Source organism: Vidua chalybeata, chromosome 3, assembly GCF_026979565.1.
Source record: "Vidua chalybeata isolate OUT-0048 chromosome 3, bVidCha1 merged haplotype, whole genome shotgun sequence".
Taxonomy (NCBI): domain Eukaryota; kingdom Metazoa; phylum Chordata; class Aves; order Passeriformes; family Viduidae; genus Vidua; species Vidua chalybeata.
Genome location: NC_071532.1, coordinates 22,380,236 through 22,386,235, shown reverse-complemented (window position 1 = coordinate 22,386,235; position 6,000 = coordinate 22,380,236). Strand labels below are relative to the sequence as shown.

Here is a 6,000-nt window from a genome sequence, read left to right as displayed (position 1 = left end):
TTAACATGCATTTCTGCTGGGGTCTGAAGCGCAGGTCTGCAATGCTTTATCTGTTTACAGGGCAGGTCCTATCTGATAGGATCTCCTATAAGAGAGGTGCCTTCTGCATGAGAGCAGATTCCTCATTTTCCCTCTGTTTACTTTTGCCAATCAGGATCTTATACAGTGCTCCCTAAAATGGACAGAAGGACACCTATTGATTAACTGGCTTTTCTGTCATGCTTCAGGAAAATGAGAAAGGTGTATTGATTTTTCAGTTTGCTGTTAAGACACATTTTGAAATTCTGTGGTTTTGGCTGACACTGTAGCCTTGGCAGGGTCTTCAACCTGCAAAATTTAAACCTAAAATGTGCCACTTCCCCAACTCACTGCTGTTCATTGCTCATACCAGGAGTGCTGTGGTTCTCCAACACAGCAGCCGTCAGCCACCTCAGAAAGATATTCAGCTGTTGTCGTGGCTCCTCTGGACCCAGACTTACCACCTCCAGCACCAGTTACATGGCATTCAAGATGATGGCAGCAAGTGTGTGGTCACAGACAAAAAATAATTTTAACACATCTCCTTTTGTCAGGGAAGAGATCTCTGGTGTTTCTCATGTCAAAATTCCAACTAGCTCCCAGCTTCTACTGAAACATTTCCCTTCACTGATTCTGGGATTGGATGACTGAGCACACGACAATGCCCACAATAGCATTTCCAAATCTAAGTGCCAATGCTGGCATCCTGGGAGAGGTTGATGGGAATTATGCCCTTAACTTCCCCCTTCCAGTGAGAAATGACCACATAATTTGCAATCCTACAGCGATGTCACCTCAATTCCACGTGTGTCAGTTGTAGGGAGCAAAACCTCAAATCCAGCACTTCACTCAAGCCTATCTTTATTTATAATTATATTAAAGTTCTGGTTGCAGTCCCTGCCACAGCCTGAGAGTCTCATAGCACCTGATAGCGCTCATGAGTTGGGTCTTAATTTCAAAGCCAGGCAACCAAAGAAATTAAAAGTATGATTTTCACACATGCTTCAGCTGGTTCCCTTTAAAAACGAGGCTACTTGCAATGCATGTCTAATAAGGATTATGGTGGGTTGCTATGGGCACCAAAATTTTGAGATGTTGGCCTAAATGACGTGGATAAGGAGAAGTGTTTTTTACATGAGCTGTTAAATAAAACTCTTTAGTTTTAATAAATAAACACAGCTCTTTAGGAAGTGGTGACAATGTGCAATCTGCAAAAGAAGGAAGTCTTGGAGGTGCTGTGGTAATAATGCAGTTACTTGAAGCACATTGAAGATACAAATATCTCTGTGGTTTTTTATTTGCTTCCACTCTTTGAGTCATTCTGAGAAACTTCACAAAGCTGTGCACATTCCAGTTATGGCCAAAGCATGATGCACGCCTCACTGCATACAAAAAGCTTTACTCCAGAAGGCTACAGCGTGGGCTGAGAAGAAGTCTTTTCCAGGCACTGGAAAATGCAGATTTGAAGCACAATGTAATGGAGAACTTTGTGTCATCTGTATAAAAGAAGAAGAAAGGCAATCATTCTTGGCACAGTTAGACAATTAAAAAAAATAGGGAAGTGGCTACTCTCAAGACTGAAGCATTTCTGTCATAACATGTGCTGCTGAAGTCACCAAAATGTAGTGGTGGTGATGGTGTGGCTTTGTCCTAGCTGAGGAGAGACTGTTTGAGAGTAGTATTTTAAGTATTTATTACAAAATCATAAGCACAGCCAAATCCCTCAGAGGATTAGGGAAATTAGTTAATGAAAAAACAGTTTAAAATAATTTTGCAACCCCCAATTTTGAAAATCAAGGAGCGGATCCAATTAAATTAATTTCCAGAAGTCCTCAAGAACAAGGTGATGTTGGAAAGGAGTTGATTCAGTCCTAGAAGATTCAAAGGAAGGAGAAAAGCAGATCCAAATATCTTCAAATAAAGCAAATTACCAAAGCAATAAACATGGTTTAGTTTATGTTGCTTAAATAAAGATGATTTTTTATTTGCTCTAGTTGCACTGTGAAGAAGCTGTCTAGTTTGTGATCAGGATTGTTAGATTATAGATCCAAATCTGCACAAAATCAGTAGCCAAATGCTTCCTAATGCCTCAGTTTACTTAAGGAAAAACAAAAACAAAAACAAAAACACCAAAACAACAACCCAAACAAACCATAAATATATTCAAGAATCATGAATAAAATAATCAGCACAAGCAGAGATGCTCATGATCATTACTGAAAGACAGCATTTTTGTTACGATTTGCTGAGGTCCACAGGACCCTTCAAGTTTAGCCAGAGTTCGCATTAGAGGTCTGACCATGTCTGCTCCTGCTCCTGTCAATTATTTGGGCTTTTTCCCAAGAGAAGCTTCCAACAAAGTCTGACTCTTCCCTCAGTTTACTCTGAGCCATCCATCTTCCAGCAAGCTCCATGCTGATAGATCCCTGAGATGGTCCACAGCCCAGAAAGAGGCCAAGGCTGCCATGCAGATACAGGAATCTGCCTGGGGAAGGTAAGGTGTTATCACAGGATGAGGGTCTCACAGGTCATTTAAAAGACCAACCTGGGGAGGGTGCCTTTGAGTCTAAAAGGAAATGCACTTTTGTCTAGGCAGGTTAATATCCAGATTTGTAGAGGAGCTCAATTCCCCAAACCTTATTGGTAGCAGTGCTATGTACCACACAGTGTTTCAGTGGAAACCCATGAAACCTCTTCAGATAACAAAGCCCAAGCCTACTTCTCAATGCTTGCTGGAGCAGGCCCAAAGGCTGAAATAAAGACCTGACCCCTGTGACACACACACGTGACCCATTCCTCTGACAGCTTGTGGAGAAAAAGGCTGGAGGTATCGGGCACGTCAACACTTACCTAGGTTTGGAGGGCAGGGTGCTTTCCCATAATCAGGGGGAAGTGTTGGAATGTGTTGTTGCTATGTTTTTTAAGTCCTTTTGAAACTGTGGCCCTAAGGAAATGAGGAAATACAGAGGATGAGGTTACATTGTTATTATTATTTCACATTTTTTGAACACAGGATTATATGGCTGGATTCATATTATATTAGCTTTCTAAATCTTTAAAAACACAGGGCCTACAGAGCACACTCAATGTTTTATTCATTAAATTAATGTATTTCTATTTTTAAAAAATCCTGCCTATCTAGCAAGCATTCCTTTTTTGCTCTCTCTTTCTCTCTTATAGTCCTTGGAATATTCTTGTCTGAAAACACACACGTGTAAACTTTTATAAATAAAAAAAATATTTTTTGAGTAATAAATCAGTTTTCTGTGCTTTCCTTAATATGCGACAGCCACTCTCTGACCAGGTTTCCCAACACCCTCACTCAGTGAGCAGCTATTGCCTAAAAAACAAGTGGGATCGGTCCCTTCAGATATCCAAGTGGCTATCCTATTTTCCAGAGATGTATTTTCCACACAGGAATGTGTTTCCAGGTGCTTCAAGTAAAAGAGGTAAGAAAGGCAATCTCAAGATTTCCTCTGAGACCGGGAGCCTGAGCCTACATCCACGTACACCAACTTACATGAATAGCAGGTTTGTTGACTGCAGTGGAATTGTCCCTGAGTTACGCCACTCTCAGGAAGATCAGAGAAAGGCTCATTAGGCTCGCTGTTCCCTAAATTCCAGCTGAAGAAAGATTCTGATATTGCAACCACAAAAACAATCTGTTTGCCACAATGACCTGCACTCTCTCTATCTCCTTCTGTTTTTTTTTTTTTTTTTTTAATGCAGCTGTTAAACCTTTCTATACTGATTTCTAAAATAATATCCTCATATATGTATTAATTTTTTAAAAAGTCTTGTGTGTGTTTTGTAGTGTATAGTACATAGCAGAAGAGTTGAAGAATCATCTCACTATTGTTAATTAGCCAATCTGGCACTGCTCCTCTTCAGTGGAAGACCAGAGTTGGTTGACTGACTTAAAACATTTCAGTGCTGTTGCTGTGCCTTCAGGTAGCTGCAGGGATAAACAGAAATGACAAAATACATCAGGTCTTTCTTCTGACAGCTGGCCTAGGAGTTTCTACAGATCATCACTTGTCTGCCCTCTGATGTACAGGCTTATATGGCAAGAAGCCTTGCCCCCTTGGATATTCCTTTTTCTTCCTTTCTGCTATTGTCTTATCCTCCTGACAGCTGCATTTGACCTAATTTTATTCCTTTTCCTCTCCTTCTTCAGTTGCTAGGATTCTCTTTGCATCACTAGCAAATTTAAATTTTCTGACAGCTCACCATCCATCCCAGCAGAAACACATTTCCTCAAAAATCACCTTTTTCTTCACCAATTTTCACAGATGAGTGAGAGAGTGTAAACTAGTTGACTTCTAACTGCCATCACAGTATTTCCTTAACAATCCTTAGGTAGCCATTTTTTTTTAAATGCTGTAAATAAAAAGGAAATTGTCAGGAGTATTTCTAGATTTTAAATAACTGTCCAGTGCTGCAGGTTGTGTCCAAGATACACTCCATGTTGCTGGAATATAAACTATGTGCACAAGTCAATTCTTCTGCCCAGCAGAATTTCCTCCATAATACATAGGAAATTTCCTAGCATCCAGGGGAATCACTTCTCCACTCTGCTACTCCTTGAATAACCACTAAATAATCTCCTTGACCCATCCCTGTGAGCTGAGCGGAGAGGACAGCCCGAGCAGCACTGGAGTGCAATGCTCTGCCAAGCACCCTTTACTCTGTGTCACAATGGCCTCTAGTGGATTAGCAGCAATTGACAGACAGCTGTATCATCCACCCCCACCTAAATTTCCTTTATGGTTTCCTTTGGGGTAAAGGGAGGACACCATGCTGTCATGTGCACCTGCTGCATTTAAAGTCAGGCTGCAGCAGGGTAGCAACAGAAAGAAAAGTACTGTCTTCTCCCAGATGCTTTATCAATATTCCCTCTTGCTTTATCAATAGAGGATAACTGGCTTCTCAACAAAAAAAAGAAAAAAAAAAGAACAAATTAATTTCTAACAGGCTTATTTAACTTTGACCTCCTGCTGTTTTTTATGTCATCTGATGCAACTTCATTGGTATTGCCTCTTTGGGTTTCTTAAGAACAATGAGTACAAATTGAAGAAATGAGGAAAAATTCAAAGGACAATGTGTTTTGAAGTCATCAAATGTCTTTCATAATACTGGCTTTTAGAGGTCCACTGATATGTTTGTGTAATTTATGCTTTCTGCTTCACAGAACACACTGCCTTATCACTGGAGATTTTGTGCTGCTATTTGTCTGGTAATGGCAGGGCAGGGAAAGTGTTTGCAGACACAGCCATCCTCAACTTCTACCTGTTAATCTTCCTTTCAGGAGTCAGCACAGACTCGTTTTTTAATAGTGGTTCATCCCTCAGAGGCACATTTAGGCTAAAATGCAAGGACCAGTAGTTCACCCAGGGTACAACCAGCACTATCCCCACCTCCAGAGAGCTGTCACAACAGTATCTGAAACTGGATATAAACAATCTTGAGGAACCAATATGGGTTAGGAAAAATAATGGCAACTTTTCAGAAAGAAAAGTCAAGTGAGCAAGCTCTTCTTTGTCAGGGTCCAACCTGATCAGCTACTGCAGTGAGGAAGGTTTTTCTCCCCTCAAAATGCAGTATGACATTCCAATGTTTCTTGTACACATAGATATAAAGAGAGAAGAGAAACCCTGGTTTTGTTAAAAAAATAAGAGAATGCTTTATCATTAGCTTCACTGAGGTCTTTGAAGACATTAATCAGTTTGCTTGCAAGATAACAATGGGACTGAAAGAAAGGAGAACGAAGCTGCTGCTTTTGCAGCACTGTCTCCTTACTTTGGCTACAGTATCTCTCAGCTTTTTCGTAAAGGTTTAAGGCACAAGTCAAGGTGAAATATTGTCCCCTGAAGAACTGTGTATGGTCCCTCCTGCAGTACTTCCCACAAAGATCAACACCAGGGATTTCTTATGGGCAAATTGACCATGAAATTGGAAGAGGCAGTAACAGCCTTCTTTAGG

The 6,000-nt window shown here is 40.6% G+C and overlaps 1 long non-coding RNA gene across 1 annotated transcript in view; it reads right to left on the bottom strand.

Moving 5' to 3' along the window:
* Positions 1-1,339: 1,339 nt before the first annotated feature.
* The window catches only part of LOC128785625 (uncharacterized), a 41,141-nt gene continuing 36,480 nt past the window's right edge, over positions 1,340-6,000 (bottom strand). Inside the window, exons 4-6 of the long non-coding RNA XR_008429953.1 lie at positions 3,872-3,973; positions 2,869-2,962; positions 1,340-1,514 (exon numbers count right to left, since the gene is read on the bottom strand). This is a non-coding gene — a long non-coding RNA (uncharacterized LOC128785625). The remainder of the gene's footprint in view (positions 1,515-2,868; positions 2,963-3,871; positions 3,974-6,000) is intronic.